Consider the following 25168-nt stretch of genomic DNA (forward strand, 5'->3'; position numbering starts at 1 on the left):
CCCATAACTCCTACAACATGGTTAGATTCCTTTTATATTTAAAATTCAGAAAGAAAGTTCCAGAAATGAAACAATCAGCAGTTGTTTGCTTTAAAAATAATAGTTGCAGACTGAATCAACCCCTAGAGCCTTTCCTCACATGCCTCTGTTTTGTGTTGTAGAAACTGCCTTAGATTTGTGTGCTGCGTTTGTTTTTCCGTGTTAATATTTCTCAAACTGCATGGAAATTCCAGCAAGGGTTTTAATAATTCAACATAAAGGAAGAAGAATATTATAGTTGAAAATTAGCCTAAGAAAGGAGAATACAACCTTTTTAAACAAGAAAAATAGGAAGGGTGAGAAGAAGCCAAATTAGCTGAACAAAGAGCTGCGTAATGACCTGATGCACAGATAGGAATGTCATGTAAATTGCAAACTAGAGAGCTCACTGAAGAGTATTGTGGAGACAATTGCCTTTAAGTGTAAAATCAGAAGAGTTAGGGCAAGATACAGGATATACAGGATGCTACCAGTGAGGCATTAATAGGGAATGTTTCAGAGGTTTATTCTCTCCACATCTCTTTTAAGCTCAGGTTCAAGGGAGGCCTCCAGAATGTGTGGGCACAATGAGAGTATTGGAGACCATCTCTCCATACTGCCGCTGTTGCTTCTGGTGGAAGTGGATGGCTCACTTCCGGGACCCATGCGCTGTGTTTTGAGCTTGGGCAGCTGCTGCTGCTAACTCCCAGCATTCACAGCATTACCAGGAGTCAAAGCCAGTCCCCTGGAAATGCTCCTTGAAACCCAGACTCAGTCCTGAGCAGCACTGATTCCTCCACACCCATGCCTGGCTCCTGGTTGAATAAAAGAAAGAAAATGCCGAGTGACCGTAACATAGAGCTCACCTCTCCCTTTCTCCTTGCTTTACCCAGGGCTGGAGTGGGATGATAGTACAAGCCAGTTTCATATTTGGAATTTCAGGCTCTGCTGTATTTTTTGTGCTTTCCTTCATGGTAGGCATTTCCTATCCTACCCCTAGGAGCCCTGGTTTCATCCTTTCTCTTCCTACTCTCTTTTTGAAAAAAGTATGTTCACAGAAAAAGATCTGATAAACTCAGTAACTCCAAGGTACATTTCTAATAAGGTTTGAATTGGGCTCCCCTTCCTGGTGTGTTGGCGGTTTGCTTGAAAGCGAGGCATTTAGGGGATATTTAACTTTGGAATTTTTGCAACTGTTTGTTCAGTGATTCTAAGACTATTCACTCTAAATCACTTTTTTTTTTTTAAACAAATCACTATCTTTGTTAAACTCCCCCTCTTATAAATCATGTGTTTTTAGAGACTTTTCTTACCAAAGTGAACTTATTGTTTCCCCACTACTGATCTCATCAGCAGATGTAATTTTAATCAAAACACAAACTTGGGTTAAGGTAGGTAGTTTTATATTGACCTGGTTTACCTACATGGGCCAATATGGTTGAACGAGGGGAGACGACACTAAGGAGTACATGGATATCTCAGGAGAAGATATTTCCCTTGTAATCTACATCTAATCAATCATCTAATACTTTAAGCCCTACTTCCAAAATATATCCCACATTTTCCTACTCCTCACCAAAGCCATAGTGCAAACTTTAGCTGAAGACAATGTCATTTCTTACCTGAGATACTACAGAAGCCGCCTAATTATTCCCCCTGCTTCCACATTTGTAGCCCACCCTTTCCACCCCATTCGTCAAACAGTAGCCAGAGTCCTGCGTTCAAAGGTCAATTCAGGTCCCATCACTCCTTGCCTAAAACTTTCCAGTGGCTTCCCAATGCAATTAAGATGAAATCTAAAGTCCTTTCCAAAAGACTCATGAGGCCCTAAGGGATCTGTCCCAGATTTCCTCTGTGATTTCATCTTCTGGCACCTCCTTTCCTCATCTCCTAGATTCCAGCCACAATGGCTTTTTCCTTATATCTAAATAGGAAAAAAAATTACTCTTAGCTCATGGGCTTTGTTCCAGCTGTTACCCTACCTGGACTGCTGTTCTGATTTTTATGGGACTATCTCTTTCTTAGTACTTCCGTTTCAGTTCATTTCCCCTTCCTAAGAGAGGTTTTCTCTGACCCAGCCTCTCCCTATCTCCTATTCACTTTAACTCACTGACCACTCTGTTTTTCAGAGCTTTGCTCTTGGCTGGAATCATCTCATTCACCTCCTTATGTGTTTATTATTTGTCTCCGCTCACCAGACTATATGTTTCATGAGAGCAGGGACCTTGGCTTTGCTTGGTGATTGCTACAGTCACGGGGCCTAGAACATCGCCAGCCACTTAGTCAATGCTCAATAAATACTTCTTGGATTTTAAGAAAAGTACCATAAAATATACAGTGTAATTTGCACAGCCACAAAGTATTAGTACAAGTTATCAGACTTCTTTTATAAGCTACTTGCAAAACATAGAGCAGGATCCGAAAGCAAGATGTTTTGATGAAATAATTAGTTCATATGAAACAAGGGAGATTTATTTTGAGCCATCCAGGAGTGAATGGGCCTATATCATGGTTGGTGAGATTGGGTTGGTCATCACGTAGCAAAATAAACATCAGTCAGATTGGAGGTTTTAGTATGTTGCATTCTCTTTTATTAAGACAGCAGTATTTTTAAATGACTTGAAGCTTGCTGTTCTGTTACAGTGACTCGTCAACTTGAAAAATGTGTTTCTTCAGGGTGGGAGGAGAGTTTTAAATTCATAATTCATTTGTTGCAATGTTCATTTATTAAAGCGCAGCTATATTCTCTTCCATTCTTTCCCTTTTGTGTCATTATGCCTGTTTCTTCTTTTTATCATACTTTATGCGTATATGTGCATACATCATAAATAAATTATGAAATACAGTTTATATTAGTGGAAAGAGCATTTTTAATATTTTTTATGTCGAGCAGAGCATGCTTTCTTATATTGTATTATAATTTGGCTTGCAGTTTTAAAATGTGGAAAGAATATGAACACAAAGGACATATACTTTTTTTCCCTCCTTATTTATGGCTCAACCAGAATTTCATCGAATTCATGTGTAGACATATGACTAGAACAAATCGGAATATAGCTCACAGAGATCTCTGAATTGATCGAATTATTCAGTTTCATACTAACTCAAGGAAACAACAGATCCCCTGTGGGGCAGAAGGTATAATCTATGCATTTATCTCTGTGTACTACCCTTCTCACTAAGGTTCTATTAAGCCGCTGCAATCATTAAGCTAGTGTGCAAACCACCAAATTAAACAAAGAGGCTGTTTTTAGAGAAGGGGATGAGAGGCAAGGCAAAACATTTTTTAAAATAAAAAATGACTTTTCCTCAAAGCCCAGAACAGTAGCAGAAGGCTTTAAGAACATAAACATAACCAATCTGTCTATTCCAGGGGATAAAGGCTATGTTTCTTAAACATAAAAGAACAAAATTTCTGAGTAGCAAGCAAGTTGGAGGCATTTGCATAATGGATTCTATTTACATAAATTACATTGCTTATAGCACTCATCTGATAAGACTTGGCAAAGGTGGAAGGCAGAAGTGGAAGTGGAGTGAAAAGGAAGTGGAGGGGTGAATGTATAGTTCTAGAACTCCTTTTAGCACTTACTGACTTTTCTGCATTCTTTGAAGCCGTGCTTCTTTAGGGGCTATTTGCCCCAAGGTTTATAATGATGTGTGTCAAGAGGAATTAGATTTGGTCATTCCTGACCTCTCTGTACCCTCTGCCCTGTTTTGTATTTTTTTTTTTTTTTAATAAAGGTAAAAATGAGTGCATCTGTCAGCCACTGGAGCATGTTAACTTCTGTATTGGGAAGATGACAGCCACTGGCTGTGAATTTTCTTGCCATAACCACCAAATGAAAATGTCAGCAATGAATCTTGCTGCTAAGTGCCAGATTTTCTTTCTCATATGCACCATTTCCCTTGGACAAAATAGAAAATTTCAGTTGTTTTAACAAAGGTCCAAAGCAAAGAGCTTATTTCCAATGGAAAACATGATAGCTCACAGTGTACATTCCTTTAAAAAATGGGTAAATATTGGGGCTATTTAGTGGAAACTTAGGTGCATCTACATCAGGATCTGAAGTTCATGAAAGTCTTTCTGGCCTCATAGATCTCTGGACGTAGAAAATTTAGTGTAAGGCGGTTATTGCCCAAGAATGTTTTGGCTTTCTGTTCCTACAGAACCAGGGATGCTTCAGGTGAGGGAAAGATGTGAATGATGGCAGGAATTGGTGTGTAAGGGCCTATTTAGCCAGAGCGATTCCATCCGATTAAACAGTGATTTTGTTGTTTATGCAGTAAAACTTAAACTGACCCTGACACCCCACCCCCCCAACCATGGGAACTTACTTAAAAGCAAGTCCCAGAAACCTGTAGAATGTGGTCGACCAGTCCATGATAACAGAGCCCGAATGCAGGGATGAGTCGGGCCAGGTGGAGACATCTAATCAGTGGGGCGCGCATACTGTCTCCCTAGCTACCAAGGAGTGTGGGTCCCGCCTTTTGGGTGCCTTTTGGGCTCCAATTCTGACCAACGTGATAAGCTAGTTCAAATAGCTACCATAGAGTGAATTGTAATTCAATTGGCCACCCGTGTGTGACCTAGCATGACTGTGCAGCTTTCTCTATGTGTTACAATCTCATTGGCCACCTGTGTGTGGCCAGGCTCAACCACACGGCCTTTGCTCTATAAAAGTCAGTCTGTGAGGCTGGGAGGGGTCGCCCTCTCTGTAAGAGGCGGCCCCGAATGGTTGGTTTGATTCTCAGTGCTTGGCGTGAAATAAAGCTTTGCTTGACTTTTGCTTTGTATCAGTCTCGCTCCTTTGATCATGGACCTATCATTGGGGGACCTTTCAGGTGGCTTACATTCTGCCCTATCATTCTAACTCAGGGTCTTTGATCTGTTGAGAACTGAGAAGAACAGAACTTATTCTTCAAGTTCCAGACTGCAGAATTCCATAGGCATTGACATATACTAATTTCATTTATAATAAGCTTGGGCTTTGCAAATATGTAAACCTTTGGCCATGCTGATGGGATTATTTAGGAATTTGTTTGGCTGCAGTTAATAGCTTACCCAACCAAGCATGGCTTAAGCAAATTATTTATTTTTATACCATAACAAAAGCTCTAGAACTGTAGAGTTTCTGGTGTTGATTCAGCTGTTCATGAGAAACCCAGGCCTTCTTTTTCCATTTTTCCAGTCTAGCATCCCTAGTGTGTTAGCTTTAATCTTCATGCTTGTTGCTTCAAGGTTGCAAGATGATTTCCACAGCTTTAATATGTGGAAACCTCATTTGATACAAGAAGGGAAGTGGGGAAAATGGACCAGACCAGTAGCATTTGCCCTCTTCTATCAGAAAAGAAAGAACTTATCCCCCCAAAGTCATCCCCTGTACCCACCCCTCGCCCCTGCTACCTTCCTTTCAAGGACTTTTTTTCCCCTTCCATTTGCTTATGCTGCATTGGCCAGAACTGTGTGAAATAATTACTCTTACCTGTTTAGCTTGTATTGGCATCTGATGAAGAGGTAGCAAGGGAAAGTGTACTGAGTGAACCCAAGCTATAACGTTGGCCACAGTTACCAAAGAATTCCAATACTCTGAATAGGTAGACATTGTTCTACAATTCAAGGTCAGGAGTTGATGCTCTTTTGAGTAGTTTAGGACCAATTATAACTTTTCTTTGTCCACTAATTCCTCCTTGCCTTTTAAACAATGTACATAACTCCATTCTTCTTCTGTTGCCTTCTTGGAAGGATGACTATGGTTCTTTTTTTTTTTTTTAATTTATTATTTATTTATTTATTATTTATTTTATTTTTTTCTATTTATTTTTTCTTTATTTTATTTTTTAAAATTTATTTTCAGCATAACAGTATTCATTGTTTTGGTACTACACCCAGTGCTCCATGCAATCTGTGCCCTCTCTAATACCCACCACCTGGATCCCCCAACTCCCACCCCCCCCACCACTTCAAACCCCTCAGATTGTTTTTAAGAGTCCATAGTCTCTCATGGTTTACCTCCCCTTCCAATTTCCCCCAACTCCCTTTTCCTAACTCCCCATGTCCTCCATGCTATTTGTTATGCTCCACAAATCAGTGAAACCATATGATAATTGGCTCTCTCTGCTTGACTTATTTCACTCAGCATAATCTCTTCCAGTCTCGTCCATGTTGCTACAAAAGTTGGGTATTCATTCTTTCTGGTGGAGGCATAATACTCCATAGTGTATATGGACCACATCTTCCTTATCCATTTGTCCATTGAAGGGCATCTTGGTTCTTTCCACAGTTTGGCAACTATGGCCATTGCTGCTATAAACATTGGGGTACAGATGGCCCTTCTTTTCACGACATCTGTATCTTTGGGGTAAATATCCAGGAGTGCAATGACAGTGTCATAGGGAAGTTCTATTTTTAATTTCTTGAGGAATCTCCACACTGTTCTCCAAAGAGGCTGCACCAACTTGCATTCCCACCAAGTGTGGAAGAGGGTTCCCCTTTCTCCACATCCCCTCCAACACATGTTGTTTCCTGTCTTGTTAATTTTGGCCATTCTAACTGGTGTAAGGTGATATCTCAATGTGGTTTTAATTTGAATCTCCCTGATGGCTAGTGATGTTGAACATTTTTTCATGTGTTTGATAGCCATTTGTATGTCTTGATTGGAGAAGTATCTGTTCATATTTTCTGCCCATTTTTTGATATGATTATCTGTTTTGTATGTGTTGAGTTTGAAGAATTCTTTATAGATCCTGGATATCAACCTTTTGTCTGTACTGTCATTTGCAAATATCTTCTCTCATTCTGTGAGTTGCCTCTTTGTTTTCTTGACTGTTTCCTTTGCTGTGCAGAAGCTTTTAATTTTGATGAAGTTCCAAAAGTTTATTTTGGCTTTTGTTTCCTTGCCTTTGGAGACATATCTTGAAAGAAGTTGTGGCTGATATCAAAGAGATTACTGCCTATGTTCTCCTCTAGGATTCTGATGGATTCCATCTCACATTGAGGTCTTTTATCCATTTTGAGTTTATCTTTGTGTACGGTGTAAGAGAATGATGGGTTACTTTCTGCAGAAAGCTGAAATGTGATTCTAAATACACTTAAATTGAGGGGATAATGGATACAATTTTAAGTAGAAAAGAAGATATACTGTTTTCAGTACTTATACAAGTTTTGTTGTCACATTTTTTTTTTAAAGATTTTATTTGTTTATTTGACAGTGAGAGAGGGAATGCAAACAGGGGGAGTGGGAGAGGAGAAATAGGATCCTTGGTGAGCAGGGAGCCCAATGTGGGGCTCAGTCCCAGGACCCTGCGATCATGACCCGAGCCGAAGGCAGACCATGATTGAGCCACCTAGGTGCCCCTTGTTGTCACCATTTTATAGTCAGTGAAAATCTGGGAGGAGGAATGTTTGCTAGTCTGTAAACTGCTTTAAATCATTGACTTATCAACACACTTTTCCATCATTTCTTCTCTCTTGCCCTGAAAACATTCAAAACACTAGGGTAGAAACTCTTGAAAACATTTATTCTCTTCTATGAAAAATGCACATGAGGAAGCCCTTAATCTGAAGTTTCACTCAAGTCACAAGGCAAACCCTGTGGGATATTGCACCATTCCCAGCAAAGCCTTTCCAACTAGTGCTGCAAAAAGAAACCAATGAATCTTAGAATGAAAAGACAAATACTTCTCGCTCCTCCTTGGCATGAAGCAGGTGGCTGCCAAGTAAAGGTAGCTGGCAGGATTCCCAGAGACAGGGCTTGGGCCACGGGTTGGGCAGAGGAGCAGTTGGCATCTCATTATTTCATTGTCGTGCGGTTGCTGGGCACACTGGCTGACATGCAGAATCAAAGTAAAAATTACTACTGTCAGAGAAATGATACTAATGGCAGTGACTCTGTTCAGTCCTTCAGTGTTTTCCAGGGACAATCACCTCAATTTAGTAGACCCGCTTCCAGCTGCATTAACCCCCCAGGAAGGTGGTTGGAATCTGTTTCCTGAACTGGTGACGCTGGGTGATTTGTTTTAATAATCGTTTGAGGGCCAGATGAATTAGTCACTGTCATTCCAGGGAGGAGGAGGAAAGTATATTCAAAAGCATCACCATATTATGCTTTCAGGGAGAAAACAAAATAAGGCTTAAAGCCAAAGAAATAAAATATTCTTTTAACTCTTTTAAAAGAGAAAGCGCAGGAAATGTACACCATGGGTGGACCCTAATGCAAAAAAAGCATCAAAGAGGTGAAGCATTCACTCATCATGATATTTATCAATAGAGGTCAATATTTGGGCAATTAGTACTTGTGTTTATTAGTCTCAGCAACCTCCCTCCCACCCTCCACCCCCATTTTCCTCTATTTTTCAATATTTCTTTTTATTGGGAATACTGACTGGGGACATCTGAAACCTTTCAGAGCTAGAGTGACCAAATGAGCAGAGATAACCGAACAGTAGGCAGTGATTTACATCCCTACAGGTTGGGTCTAGTGCTGTAGAGACGTTTGCTGTGGCTCAGATATTATCTCACATAATAGCACCATCAGCAGACATAAACACGTAGACTTGTCCTGGTTTGTGAGCTTGTCTATACTCGAGTGCCTCTGTAGGAGTTTCATTACTCTGAGCAATACAGAGGGTCTCTGTATGAGTTTCATTACTCTGAGCAGTTTTCCCCACTAAGTATATGCATGTATGTGTGTCCGTGAGTCTATGTGCAAAACTTACCTCATTATAAAACTCAAATTTAAAAAGTATGAGTATATAGGACCACAGTGTAAAGAGTGAATAAAAATGAAATTGGCATGGAGGGTAAATGAAAGTAGAAAATAAGGTAAGTCCCAGAAAAAGAGTATCTATAATAAATGGTCTGAAATCTAAATTATTCACTTGAGGTGGGGTGCACATTTGGCTCTGAGCCTTCTAGCAGCCAAAGAAAAGAGAGAAATTTGCTATGATTCTCAGTTCCATTTAATGGAAACAAAACATTGATGAAAAGAAACCAAAAACTCTGTCCTCTTATGATATCTGAAATGATTTTTTTCCTTTAAAAAAATCTATTTTTTTAAATATATTTAATTGAAGATTTAGGTGTATTGTGTTAAAAATTGTGTTACTTAGGTATAAAGGCGCTGAGGAGTAGTGGTAGCTAGTGCTACAAAAAAACAAATTAAAAAAAGTTTTATCCCTTTCTTTGAAATGTTGAATTGTCATCAGTTGGGTACTTGGTTTTGAACAAGGACGTAAACACCATTAAAAGGAAAGCTTCCTACTAATGTTTTAAAGAGATTAAATGGCATAAAAATAGTCTGGAAATTTTTATTTGCAGAGAATCAAGGTGATTTAGAGAACTGAACTGAGCCATCGAGAAACTCTAAAAGAGACAAAAGTGTACGAGAGCCAGAGAAAATCAAGTAGGCTGAATGTCTGCTGCTTTCTAAAAGAGGTTCGGATGACCACCCGAGAGTTACAACTGGATGTCTTGTGGTGGTTGTTACAGCCAGGGCCCAGGGATACGGGGCTGGTGCCCCAGGATGTTTGGCCATGGTCTGTGGACAGGGAATTGGCTGATCATGGTGTTGCAGTAGCCCCTTCTGCACTTAGAGTCCAACCATGGCGAGAGCATTCCACCCAGAAAGCGTCATGCATAATTCTGTCACCAAATTGCCTCCCAGATGTGAGTACACTGACCATGACTGTCACTCTTTGGTGATTATACCTACTCTCTTTGCTGGAGGAATGGAGCAATCATCTAATGTTTCAAAATGTAAAACATTTAAGCTGAGTGTTTGGATTTCCTCACATGTTTAGCATCATCATATCCTAACAGATAAACAGATCCTTCTGCTATTTTAAAAGGGCTTTTAAAAAATCTTGACCTTAATTATTTGAAATGATGTGGCATGGAGGATCCCTAAATGGGCAGAATTAAGAGACAAGTCAAATGGGTGAATCGGGTGTCTGTCTTTTTCTCTCTCTCTTACTGTATTTGTATATCCGATATCTATCTATCTATCTGACAGTTTTAAAAAAAATTACCAAAATGTCACTTCCAAAGCAGGCCAACTTGTGTAGACTTTTAGATTTAGCAAAGTCAAAAATAAAAAAGTATGGGAAGCACTTTAAGGCCGTGACTACCAGACATTAGGCAGTCAATCAGCAAGTAAAATAAGGAAATAAAAAAAGCTATTTTAGAAGATGCAACTTTAATTCTACATCCAAGCAATGGTAAAGACAAAATATTTCAAGCATGAACTCAGTAAAAAAGAAGTATTAAGAGACCAGTGGCCTATTCATGTTCTATATTATCTTTTTTATTGCTTACAGAATAAACACAAACAAACCTGTGTGAGTCTTTAGAGACAACTTGGCTATCCTTACAGGTAGAATATTTTCTTTCTGGGTGTGAAGGTAACCATACATGCCTTGTAAAATTTGTGAGAGAATGTGTAAAGCCTGGTATTGAGGAAAAGAGAGAAGAGGGCAAAATGATGAAATGAAACCAGCTATTACAAAATGTCCATTTCTGGCGTAGATGCATTCTTCTCCCCATTTCATTTCCAAAATTGTCCCCTTGTATCCCACTTTCTCTTGATTTCATGCAGCAGAGTTAGAGATCAATAGAAATTGCTTTCTAGAACATGCCTTTGTTGTGTGAGTATACAGCAAGGGGGATAAGGGAATTGGACCAGCTGGGAGGTCAAAGTTGGTCAGTGTTGGATAGAGCAGAGTCATCTGGTTCTTTAAAATGTGTTGTTCAAGGGGAGTTTATGAGTTTAATGACTGGGACGTTATAACAAGCAGATAATTTTGGGGGGAGGATTTTATTTGATTATGCATATGTTATGATACTCTAAAATGAACCAGCCGTAGCTGCTTGTTACTTGCTTATCTATTGAAGTTTAAGAATCAGATATTTTCAGCTGACAATGTTGATCAGAAGGTGTTCACAATTTACAAAAGAAGCAGAGCACAGATAAGAGATATAAAATGCCATTTTATTTTTTAGCATGTCTAAATTAAAAACAAGTAAAGCTTTTCCTACATATGTTGGTTAGGAACTTTGGCTCTTAAGGAAAAGAGTGACTCAGGTAACCTCCAACAGTGGGAGGAAGGAGTGGTTATTATAGGACCCAGTGGAAATAAGTCTGGCAGGGGTCTCAGCCACACAGCAGGGTCTCACAGGGGCCCAGGGAATCCTTACAACTAGTCCTTACAGGAAAAACAAGAACACAGAGAACAGGGAAGTTTGTCAGTGAAGAGCTCCATTGGAAGTTGAACTACTGCCTGGGAATATTAAAAAACAAACCAACCAACTAACCAACCAACCAAAAAACCCCAACCCTGAAACCATCCTAACAACTTATGATGGGTTATGTCTATATTTGAGTTCTTTCCTGTCATGGTGTATCATCAAGGCAAGGTTAGGGGCCTTTAATGTTTTAGGGGCTACAGTGTGTGTGTGTGTGTGTGTGTGTGTGTGTGTTTAAGGGCTACAGTTTGTACATTATCTAAGCTGCAGATGACCACTACAAATTTAGCTACATAAGAGCAGACACAGTTGTTTTTAACAACAAATTTTTATACACACGTCTGCTATGTGTTAGGCATTGTCTGGCATCCTGGGGATGAACTGGTGACCCTTGGGTGGAAGACCTTGGGCAGAGCGAAACAAATCACGGTATTCCAATTAATACATGATTTTTGTTATCTCTTGTTATGACCATTTTCAGGCGCTTAATTCCTTACTTTCCTGTTAGGAGAGTGAAGTTCTTCAAAGGCAAGTTTTTTTAGTTCACATACTTTGTTTTATTTCCATTGTCACTTCATTATTGTTTGTCAAGTGTTACCATTGAATGTTCTTACATAGGCATTGTGGATGGCTTCTCAGCTTCCAGGCATCATGTTGTATCTTTTATTCTTCATTGGTATTACTTTAAATCGTGGGTATCTCCGTAATGAGTTTTCTTTTCTTTTTTTTTTCCCTGACCCTTAAAGAAAAACCTGATATAATTTGCTGAACTCTGATCCCATTAACTTAAAATTTTAGTTATGAAAGGTCAAGGTGTTATAGTTGTCGCTTTTCTCAATCTTAGAAATAGATGAGGTCAGCTTCATTCTCTGCCCCCACAGGTATGTGTTAGTCAAAGCAGTGTAAAGTTTGATTTTTTTAAAGCCACTTACAATAGACAACTGGTTTCACTTGAGTATTCATTAAATTGATGGTCATATACTTGGTCATAAGCATTTCTGAATAGTTCAAAGTTCAGTGCAGGATGAGATGGAGTGAGCTTTCTGTGTATCTCAGACACCATGCTAGGCCCTAGAAGAGTAAAGATGAATTTAATACAATTCTAAAAAAGGAAGTCCTCAAAGAGTTTGGGATATATTTTTCATACCAGATAGTTTGAAGGACTAATAAGTGGCAAAGAGTTTGCCTTTGAGGTGTAGTACGTTATTAAAAGCTCTTCCTAGTGAGATATAAGAATGTGTGGGATATAGACTGTGGAATAAATATAAGGGCTTGATGAGGAAAGAGAGCTATAAGGATAGGAGGGTGTCAAGCAATAAATGCCGTGTATTTTTCTGGTAAGAATCATTCCCTTCTACTGGAGTCTGGTATTAAAAAACAAAACAAAACAAAAAACCTAAACTGAAAGCAACTATTGAAAGGAACACTGGGAGGGAGCTCCTATAATTTGTGGAAACCCCACATTTACATAATGCTCAATTGGAAGCTAACAAGGAAAAAAAAATGTTAGGCAAGTGAATTATCTTTACAGGTTAATAAGACTGCCAGAAAGCAACTGAGAAAGTACTTTCAAGAGGCGAATTATTTAACATAATGACGTTTCTTTTCATGCAAACCAAATTAATTTCTGGAATTACATTAGAATGCACTTACCCCTCCCCCCCCCCTTTACAAGTTTTCAACCTAAATTGGGTTGATTCTAGGAAACCACTAAATAGCCCCCCTGCCTGTCTTCATGAGCCTTTAAAATGGAAAATGTGTGTGAATGAGAGTGGAAAGAGCGATGACACAAACCAAGAGAACTAGAAAGTCGATCCATATCAAGGAGCAAGCATAAGGTCTGCACTGTCAGTAATTAGCATTCATACTGGGAAAGAAATTACATATTAATATACTGTGTGTTCTTTTATTAGGTGGCTCATTTTTTAACAGTGACATGCCTGTGGACAGAAATGTAATTCTTCAGAGAGATTTAAAAGGTTGGGACTACATGCAATTCACCACATTAATCATGGGTTAGATTCAATAAATACCCATTGTGGGCTTTTTGTATTCATCAAAAGTTCAGAAGCAGTAACATGTTCTGTCCCCAAATCGCTAAATAAATAAATAAATAAATAAATAAATAAATAAAATCTGAACTAAAATGGGAGAAATGAAGGACCTGGAAAATCAAGGAATGTTTTTATTTATTTCCAAAATCTGTCTTCTAATTGAGGTTAAACTTCAGACTAATCTCAGCCTCATCCACTGGGCTGATATGAGAGGTTGGTTGTTATTTAGTATAGGAGGTAGGATAAACCAATTATGTGTAACAATATTGGGAAATAATTCTAAGGATTTGCGGCTATTTAATCACTGTTTGAAAGACATTTTTATGTTAGTTCAACTCTTGCTCCTGTGTGTTGTACAATGCCTGGCAGTAGGCGAGAGGGAGAAAGTCTTTGTCTGATTATATAACACAGTCCCATAGAAGCTTGTGGTGCCCTGAGTGTATAAGGCTACTCATCTTTAAATGCCACCATGCGTTTTCAGAGAATTACAGTGTATAAGGGTATAGGACTCCTTATATGGTTTATCCTTTAAAAGATACTAACAGTGGAAATAGGTTTTAAAGCACTGTTAATGAATCTACATTGTAGTATTGTTTAAAATAACATGATATGAAGCATGAATTGCATTCATACATGAAAATGAAATCTGAATACATTTGCTAATGGAAGGCAAAAGTCAATTGTCGTTTAGGTCACTGTGTGACGGTAGGAAATCATTTTAATGAAGCTAGCCCTGTTCAAAACAGTTTGGATCTCAGCATATAAAAGAATATGAGTTCCCAAACAGGATTTCACTGGAGGCAAATACTATCAAGCAAGCAACTCAAGTGTACAGTAAAAGCTCCCACTAGCAAAAGGTTGAATAAGCTTGAATCAACAAAATAGATGGTTTTAAGTATTTTATTCTTCACATTTTTGATGACTTTCAAAGTAGTATCCAGCTGCCTGCACTGTGTGAACTTTGGGGGAGAATTATGCTCATCTCAACCCTCACAATAGTTAAAGAGTGTGCTCCATTTAACTAAAATTATGCCTAAAGATAAACAATGGAGAATGTAGAATTTTTGCTGGAGAAATCAAAGGTTGAAGTATATGAATCATGTCATTACTTAATGAGGTTTCCCTCCTCCTCATCTCCCGATCAGAATTTCTTCATCAATTCCCACTTCTACTTTTCCTCTCTCCTCCTTCAAAACTGGCAACCAGACTATTAAGAAATGAAATCTTGAGCAAGCCTTCCAGTTAAAGGTGTTCTTTGTGGAAGATTTAATGGTAATAGGGACTGCAGGTTCCTGCATTTACAGTCTTTTTCAAAAGACAGCAAATTTTGGCAAGGAACTAAGAAAGTGCAGTCCTTAGTTCAATCTGCATTTATTCAAGGCCGTGCTGTATGCCCTTGGGCAATCAAAGAGTTTTGGAATGTGTGCCAAATGTCATGTTATTGAGCTCGCTGCTGCCCTGGGCTTCTCTTACCCAGGAAGGCTGTTGAGGAAGATGATGACCCCAGGGAAATCAAGTCAAGTTTATTCAGCGTTCAGTCTCAGGCTATTGGTTAAGGAGACAATGGAAGTCCTGGATACAAAGTTCCTTTCTTTCCTCACCTCTTCCTTTTCTCCACTTAGTAGAGAGAGACACTTGAATCTGCATGGTCAAATTTATTAATATGTGAATATAAAGAAGAGGAAAATATGTCCACAATGAGCCTGTGTATCAGATCTTTGCTACTCCTCCTGATTACATAAATTTTATGGATACATTTCTGTTTAGAGATGGAGAAGAAAAAAAATGTATTCAAAGCATACAGTAATATCATATGCAAAATACATGGGCATTGCTGGGAATTCTGCCTCCCCCGTGCTTCTGTGGCATTTTGGAGTTAAAAATATCTACATTAGTAAGCAAGTAAAAAAGCTAATAGAAAAAGAGACTACTGACAGGCAGTATAATGGGGTTTAGTCCTTGTGTGGTGATTTGCTGTTAGGGAGAGCCGTATGACCTTGTTTGGTAAATTACTTAAATTCCTCTCAGTCTCAGTTTCTTCATCTGTAAAATGGAGGTGATAAAATTAATGGCATTTAATTGGATGGGGTGAAATGATATAGCATAGACTATTAGAACAAATGAAACATTGGTTATTAATAGTGCTAAAATATTATAATAAAAAATGATTACATTTAACTTTTATCTAGGTTGTACTGTTTCACTTTATGAATCCTTCTTCTGTCTGTCTTTCTGTCTTCCTCTGTATAAGGATATTTCCTGTTGCCTAGGAATTTACATTAGGGCCCATAGATGAAAATGACAGGGATTGAGTATTCCATATTAAAACAAAAACAAACCATCACTTGGGGCCAGCCTTATGTCTATAGGGCTTGATAAAGAGTTTAGAATTACCATGAGTCACCATTCCTATCACCCTTATCTTAGCCCATATAAAAATTTGGAGAGGGTAGAAGGAGCCTTTAGGGTCAGCCTTGGAAAGTGGTTACACTGTGGGAACAGGATGTGTATTTACGTCTGTCCAAAGCTTGGTGAAGAGACTCTTTAAGTGAATCACTTGGGCAGTTTAAGGATGCCTATATTAGAGGACTTGGCAGCAGAGTTTTCATAGGCCCTTTGAGGAGGACTGCATTCTCCCATTCGGGTGATATATCGATACTTTAGTTTTCTGTGTATCATGTAAATAGCATGGGAGATAGCTGAGCTTGAACCACTTGAACCATATTTATGGGAACTTGGCAGCAAGTGAGGGTGGGCTGTATTATAAATGCAGGATAGGGAGGTCGGATGTGAGAGACTGAGTTGGACCCTGGTTCTCTGCAACTGTGCAGTGAGGCAGTCCTGTGTGACTCTCTAAGAATGTATGCATGTGAGTCAATACACAAGTAAACCAGCACTTGGGTGCCTACCACTTGGAGGTCTTGACCAAGGGAAGTTGTCTAACTATGGGATATTAAACAATGGAGCATTTGCCTTTTTTTTTTCTTTTTAGATTTTATTTATTTATTTGACAGAGAGAAAGATCACAAGTAGGCAGAGAGGCACGCAAAGAGTGAGGGAGAAGCAGACTCCCCGCTGAGCAGAGAGCCTGACGTGGGCCTCGATCCCAGGACCCTGAGATTATGACCCGAGCAGAAGGCAGAGGCTTAACCCACTGAGCCACCCAGGTACCCCGGGAACATTTGTTTTTTTATACTCATCTTTTTTACCTGCCCCCAGGTAAAAAAGAGAGTAGACCTAGAAGAGGGAGAGGAGTTTTAGAAGTTGTGGTGTTTCCATTCATCCCCCGCAGCATGCTGGCGTTACAGAGGTGAAAGAGCAGGCAATGTTTCCCCCCCACTTTAGGTGTCTTACATCAAGTGTCTGGTCTGCGTGAGGGATGGCAGGAGTTGGAATTTTTTAACTGCAGTGTTTTCTCTGTTTCAATACATAATTAGCACCAAGGAGTTTGCCCTCATCACTTTTGCTTTAGAGTTTTATCCCCTCTCTAGCTCTAAAAGTAAACAATTTAGTTTCAGGGACTTTCATTACCCACTATCTTGCAGGAACTCATGTTGGCATACTATATTAATGGCCTGATGCTGGTAGGATCTGTAAAGCGTATGCCTTGAGAAGATTCATAACTTCTAGAGGATCGAGATAAATCTCTCCAAATACAGGGGTCTACAACTTTAGTGAAATTTTTGAAGTTCTAGTGGTCTAAGAGGTGTCTGGAAGTGCTTTTAAATCAGAAAGATGAGTTGCTAGACTTTCCTCTCCTCATCAGTAAAGCAGAAGTAATGCTTGAAGGGCTACTTTGCATTTTGGGAATCAATATATACCACATATGACTCATTTATAAAAGCTAGTAGTTTTTTTGTGGCGTCTAGAGCAAAAGACACGTCTCCAGCTGGTCTAAACTGCAGTATAAGCAGCTCTTTCACCTTTCACTGGTTGATGGATCTGATTAGTAGTGGTCAAAATGTCTGATACAAATTGAAATGTTCATTGGAGCCTGTGGCAGATAGAAGAATCAGAGTGGAAATACCTAGGGTTTTGAAGCAAAGCCATGTTTGTTTGTTTTTCAGTAATTATTGTCTCTTTGAAAAACAGATCTTGCCTTGTTAATGGATCCTGATAGAAGCTGAAGACTAACCAAAGATATGAGGCAGCCACGTAGTGCAAGCTGCCCAGTTTGCACTGTGTTATCTGAATCACAAGGCATATATTTGGAATACATAACAATCCTCTTATCAGTTGACATGAGATATATAGGACTGGGGCTGAGTGGATAGTGAAGGCAAACTAAGATGTGTGTTAAGATGATTATACTTCCAGGCTATTTGTTAGGTCCTTCAGCCTCCTTTCTCTCAATCTATATTCATAGCATTGTTGTGGGTTCCCTATGATCAATTGGTTGAGAAAGAAACCATCCAAGGCTATTTTATAGATGGCTTTAATCGATATGCTGATGCCATTTATGGGTACTGCTATGATATTGTCATGGAGTACTGGCTTTGAAAATTAGTGAAAAAAGAAAATATCTCAGAAAACAGTATAATAATGTACTCCAGTATCTAACTTATCAGAAAGGGAATATCTCCTGGGATAAGTGTGCTTTTCTATTCATAGACAGTAGCACATGATTTGGCTAGATGGTCAGAGGCTTGGAAGGAATGAAACTGGAGGACTGGTGACAAGATTTGAAGAACCTCTTGGAACTTGTTTATAGTATCTATATCTATATCTGTATCTATATTTATATCTATACTCTATATCAGCTATCTTTTTGTCTATATCTATCTATGTCTATATTCTCTCCCATGTGAAAAGAAGGCTGTTAATAATAAGGACAAGATGCTTCACCCATGCCTATCTGTAGCCTTCTTCCCTAGCCATTTTGATATACTTTTTTAGTGGGCTCTTGAAAAAAGTTGCCATGACTAAAGAGGATGGTGGCTATGCATGAAAGCATCAGGATTTATTGTTCTTTATCAAATCTCACCTGGCTACTCTAACTGCTAAAGTCAAGAGTTCAATTCTGAGTTCTTGATATGATATGTTCCCAGTGATCCTGCTATTATTCTTGGAAGTAATATGTCTCTTAGGAATAGACATATATTGTGTATTTTAAATTTTCTTCCTATTCTGATATGTTTTTCCAACATTCATAGTTTTCCATAATACTTTATATAGCATTATTACAACCAAAACTGCTTCTTACTGGGGAACTCCATCACAGTGAAAGAACAAAGGCATAGTCCTTATAGTGTGTAATTGTTTACAGTGAAAGAATCAAGACAGTAGGCTAATGTCTGTGATATTCATTGGATTTAGTATGTTCTCCCATCATCCAGAACCATGAAATAGCCTACTGGAGACTCAGCTACAGCATAAGCTAGCAGATAACATCTCAATACGTTTAAGGTATTGTTCTACTGGTTGTGTTTTGTGTACTCAATCAGTGACCAATGCATGGCGTTGTTTCTTCATTTGCTAGAATATCCAGATCTAGACACAAAGAGTAAAAGTATATCTCTGTATTATGCCTGTTGGTCCAATTATGAAAGGTTTCCTAACTGTCTCTGTGACTCTAAATTTTATTGGTTTAGAGATCTTCTACCCACATAGGCAGTATTTCCACTTAGGGTTATTATGGTGGTTCCAGTAATTTGGGAGCTAAGATATTTTTAGTTCCTTGTGCCACTAGTGAACAGATAGAAAAGCGGCATGGTGTTGGCCATGATGATTGATCCTGATTATCAAGGTTGAAATATGGTTGCTTCTACACAGTGGAGAGAATGGAGGAGTGGAAGGAACCCAGGTTTTCCCCTGTGATTCCCCTCCTCATTATCACGTAAAGCCTGTCAGTTAAAGAATCCCAACAGTCTAAAATGCTGACTGTATGCAAAGCAATGATGGAATGAGGAGTGGGAAAAAGAAGTAATAAATACAAACTGTGGCCTTATGACCATATGCAGAAACATCCATCTTATCTTTCTTGGACATGACCAGGATTTAAAACTGTGATTCTTGGAGATTGTATTATTGTTCCCATGTATTTGCTACTTCTTCCTGGGGAGACAAAATAAAATTTCCACCCCACTATCTTCAGACTTAACTATCTCAATGTTATTGGTCAGTGAAAAAGTGAGAAGTGATATGAATTACTATTAGCAGAAATTTAAGTTAGTGAATGGTTCTTTGTATTTTCTGTTCCATTAGCCATGGGATCAGTAATATTTTGGAGAGAGGGTACTGCAATAACATGGGTTTCAAACACTACTTGGGGAGAGCCATATCTTCATTGGGGAACCCCTGATGTTTTGGTATTGTTTATATTGTAGTGTAGCCAAGTCTATCCTGGCTTATATGGTGTAGTTTTACTAATCTTAACAATCTAGATTTTTTTTTTATATCATTCTCCTTTTCTCCCAGTTTTCTATAAAGAGTGTGTTGGTAGTGGTTGATTATATAGGCAAGCCCATGGGTTATAGAATAATAAAACTGGGTCAAATAAACCTAGATGAAAAGTCATTATCACCTAGTGATTCTGGACTCAACTCTAGATACAATAACTGATAATGATGTGGATAGCTGATAAGTATATTTTTGGTTATATCATAGTTGTAGTGTGTTAGAGGGGAAAATGTTAGGAGGGGGATGTTTACATATGGAAAGAAGGATATGTTTTTTGTTAGGCAACCCAAGAGATAGATTGTGGTAGACATTTGCCATTTTTTTCAGTTGTCCACATCTGAACCCACTTTCTATGTTTGTGATTTCCATGAACATAGTTGAGATGCCAAGCCAATCTTCCACCAAGAAACCTGAAAATTCCAGACAAGCCCTCCCAGCATCTCACAAATCATGGGCATGATCAAATGACCGGGGCTCCATCAAGTAGATGCACAGGGCCAGACTTGTTTTTTCAGAGTAGGGGATTTGAAAAGCTAGGATATAAATTCAGATTTTTGTGATTCCAAAACCATGGTAAACCTTTACTAAAGCATGTCACTAACAAGTGGGAGTTAAGTTGCCCTCTCACCTACTGGCTTTGTGATCTGGGCTAATCACTTAACCCGTCTGAACCTCAGCTTCCTGTCTGGAAGTTGATGATATTGAGTGTGTGCCTCCATAGAGCCCTTGTGAGGAAAAAAAAAAAATGTAGTAACACATACACAGTACATTAAATGAGGCAATGTATGAAGCAAGGGCTAAGTAATTAGCAGTTTAGCCATGCAGATGAGCAGGGGTTATGGGGAATGCTTGTGGGAGTAATGGTGACAGCGGTGAGCCTGGGCTCCCAGATCATCTGTGGCAGTGATGTTTGCTCCAGCCTCTACTGTCCATGCCAGCTCTGGAGGGGGCAGTTTCCTTCCTGGATGAGTTCTGTGACACGAAGAGGCACTGCCTGTGTCTGCAAAGCTTCAGCACGGTTCTCTAGCCCTCTGAATGGTGCTGTGAACTGCCTAGTTATCTTTTAGGAAAGTCCTGCTCTGCCTTAACTGCAAAGTCTGGTTTTGTTGCTTGGAACTAAGAACTTTTGCTATTTTGATAGGCCCGCCTGGCTTTATTTCTGATGTTCAAAAACACATGAGTTTTAGAAATCAGACAAATCTGGTCTGGCTCCTTCTGTGTCTTTTACTAGCCTGGGTGACCTGTTCAAATTTCTTGAACTCTTTGAGCTTCTAACTTTCTATCCTTAAATGTGGATAATAATACTTAACTTTATAAGGTAATCATAAAATGAGTTAATCTGTGTTAAAAATGCCTCTCACTGAATCCCCCCCCCTTTTTTTTAAGATTTATTGATCTATTATTTTTAGAGAGAGTGCAAGCAGGGGGAGGAAAGAGGGAGAGGGAGAGAACCTCAAGCAGACTCCATGCTGAGTGTGGAGCCTGACAAAGAGTTTGATCTCACAATCCTGGGATCATGACCTGAGGCAAAACCAACAGTTTGATGCTTAACTGACTGGGCCACCCAGCATCCCCTGAATCTCCCTTCTAATAAGCATGTAGGCAGGTGAATTCCGCTCCCCGCCCCAAACCAGTATGCCCGCCTTTGTCTCCTTCATGATAGAGGTCGGGCTATATAAACATTATAGAAGAACTATTGGTCCTTACATTGTGATGAGTCATAGAACCTGAGGGAGTGATACACCTTTCAGAGGACATGGAAAATAATTGGAAAAGGGGATTTCTCTAGCTCTAGGCTTATCTTAACTGAGTAGAAAGAATGGGGATAATAGAGAACGAAGCCCGTTATATCTTCGATTGCCTCTTGCTTGCATTCAGTGGTAATTGAGTCTGCATTATTTGTAATTTTCTGCATTATTTGTGTCAAGTCCATTAGGCAACTGCATCATTAGTATCATATTCACAAGTGTTATCATGCAGTTACAGCCAATAGTCACTTAATGGAAAAATCCACTTTCAATCATGTGGGTGTTTTCTTTCTTTCCTTCTTATTTCCTTCTTTCATCTTGCATAAGATACACATGCCTGTGCTCACATGCACACAGTGCACACACACAGGCATATATGCACATACTGTAAAGCATATCATATATGCCATGCTTTCCTATTTATGGTAAAGAATTTAGCTAGCAAGTGTGCCCAGGATAATGATTCAGGAAAGGCACATTAACTCATTTACTTTGGGTATTAGAAATATTTTATTTGCTATTTTATTACTGTTCTTAAATGCATTACTGTAGGGCAGGGGTTTTTAAACTTTGATGTGTACAAAAATCATCAAGGAGATCACCAAATACGCAGATTCCATGGTCCACTCAAATGAGGGTAGATATTATGATAGCTGTCCTTCTGCAGTGTGGAAACTGAGAAACAGAAAGGCTAAATTAGTGGCTTGGCTACAATCATTGATACGGACAGAATTTGATCCCAGGATTTCCTATCTTCCTATTACATAGAGCATAAAAGCAGAGCATTGTGCCCTCTGATAGGTAATGAGACAAGGTCCGTTTTAGTAACTTTTTCTTAATCTAATGCCCCAGGTAGAGCTTGCTGTTGACTTTTTGATATCAATTATACCTTTGCTAATTTTCTATAGGGAATGGCAAACCATATTCTCTCACTTCTGTTTCTTCCATTGTTATACCTTTTCCTGATTGAATGAAAATAGATATCAAATAACTGTACGCCAAAGCAGACACTCAAAAGAATAATCACGTAAAAGCACTTGCTTATTTTCCCAGATCTGTCAAACCTTTCCATGCATTTAGGATTTAGGACTGAGAAATAGATCCTTTGGGACTGTTAAGGGATTATGATCTTGGGAAATTAATCCATAGTAAAAATGTGTTTACAGTGCTTGGACTTTCTTAAACCTTCATCTGGAGAAAATTTATGACTCTCTTCGCCTCTGCTGCCTCATTCCCAGTTTTTTTCATTACTGTTGAATGCTTTCTATATACAATGTGTCATCCCACTTAATCCTCATAGCAACCTGCAAGGTAGGATACTATTCTCCCCATTTTATAGATGAGCAAAAAGGAGCTTAGAGAGGCCAACTTCTCAAATATGACGTAACTAATCCTTAGCAGAGCTGATTTATAACTATTGACTCCAGTTCTGTTTCACTCTGAATTCTGTGTCCTTGACTACCAGCACTGCCTGTTTAACAGAATCATAGGTTTTTATGTTCTTGGGACAAGCTGGTAATGCATTCAACAATAGCAATCATAACCAAACCCTAAACAAACAGATTTTATGTCCTTCAGTACGTTATGGAGTTGCTCTGCAGAGTAGAAAGTTAAACTTCAGTGGAATGGGAAGGTTGAGATCTCTTTATGACCCAGTAACTGTTCTCATGGCAATGACAAAATGGCAGAAGAGCGGCACACAGGTGACAGGAGCCCCAGCGCAGCGCTCTGTTTGTACAACCTTTATTAAATGGAGCCGTTGGCTACCACCTGCGGTTTTGTAGTTGTGCCTCCCACTGAGCACACATTTGATCTTCCGATTAATTAGGTGCACCTTGGCTAGAGGCCCACGATCAAGCATACATATTTCAAAGCTTAAACTGGGTTCCTCCTAAGATGAAAGCAGAATGTTTCAAAGTGCAGCATAAATCCTCATGTCATCTTCTTGGAAAATGAATGACATTAACAATATTAATTTATTGATAAAATAAAAAACATTAGAAGGAAACGATGCACTTCAACTTTTACTTCTAATTTGTATTTTTATGACAAGATTTTTATTGGAGGAAAGTGGCGGTGATCTTTTTGAGGAGCTCTTTAATTAGAACAGATTAATTCTATCCCTTTGGCATTACTAGGTGAAAAAAAAAATTGAACTCCCAAAGATATTGTCTCTAAAGTGCTTAAAAGTCTACCCACATTCGTTCTGAGATGGAGACATTGCATTGCTTTTAGTTTTTCTTAAAATGAGTCAATATTTTTTTAGGACAAGTAACATTTCCCTATTTAATTGCTATTCTATCCAAAAGCAGTGTCACCAAGCTTCTTATTTTTAAAGAGGTTCCAACTGTCTGAGTTGCCTGTTTATTCTCCTTTCCTTTGACTTTTTTCCAAACATGTGTCTTTCATCTCTGCAGTGAGCAACAAATAACCAGCCAAAACTGTCTCCTCTATCTTACCCCTTTTCTCTGTGCTAAGGTAATCTCAGTGTGCTGTGTTTCCTTTCTCCACGGTGGCTAGAGTACTGCCAGCATGTAAGACACTAACAACTCATTTCCAATCTTCAGCCACATAATTAACAGCAAAGATGAATAGATAGAACAAGGATTCATTTGCACAGCCTCGGTGGCCCTCTTTGTGTGTACCGAGGATGGATGATCTATATTTTTATTTTCCTGCTTATTTGCTTACCTTGATAGGGTGCCCTGATAAATATGTGGTAGCAACCAGACATTTGCTCATCAACTCTGTGGGATAGATCATTCTTTGTTTAAACTAGTCTTTGTGGAACTGACAGATCCAATGGGGGCTTGCAAAAAAGACCCATGAAGAATATAATGCGAATTGTCCTCTTATCATCTCTTATCAGTTGTCTTTAATAAGCCTTCTAGACTTTTTCCTTTTAGCGTTTTTGTCACTGTATTAGAAGAAACTTACTAATGTGAAGGCATTCTTGTTACAAGTGTAAAATAAGCCTTTGTAAATGGAAAGCTAATAATTCTCTCGGCTCCCCATTTGCTTAAATAGAATGCTGGTGCTAACAGACAAGGATGTATGACTATATTCCCATTTCCATGGATACATACGCATATACATATATAAGAGCATACATGTATATATATGTCGTAATATTTTTACAAACCTGAAATACTGTATGTTCTGCACACTTATATTTTGATTAAAAATATAGCCATTCAAAAGGTGTCATTGCATGTCCAGGCCATGTCCTAGACTCTGGGACTATGACGGCCAGCAAGACGCATACCTTACTGTCCTCGTGAAGCTTACATGTTTGTCAATCATGGCGATTCCTCGGGCCAAGAGACACAGAACCAAGTGATTTAGCAAATGACTTTGTAATCTTACAAATGTCCTTTCCTACTGATAGATGTTTACATGTTTTCCACTTTTATTGTTGTCACCAACAGTGTTGTATAAAATATCCTCATATAGATATTCTTATGTACCAGTGCTTTTTTTTTGCTTAATAGGGTAGATTTTTTCAAAACTGGAATATCTGGAGAAAATAAACACATACTTATCATTTTAATAAACATTATAGATAACTTTCCAAAAGGTTGTAGCATCCTTAGGTACAATGCTTCTACCATTCATGTAGTCACCAAAAATGTGGAAGAGTGTTTGTTTTCTTTCATCCTGGATAGTAGTCCTCTTTTTTTTTAAATTAAATTTAATTTTTTTCAGTGTTC

This window comes from Mustela nigripes, chromosome 1 (assembly GCF_022355385.1).
Source record: "Mustela nigripes isolate SB6536 chromosome 1, MUSNIG.SB6536, whole genome shotgun sequence".
Lineage (NCBI taxonomy): Eukaryota > Metazoa > Chordata > Mammalia > Carnivora > Mustelidae > Mustela > Mustela nigripes.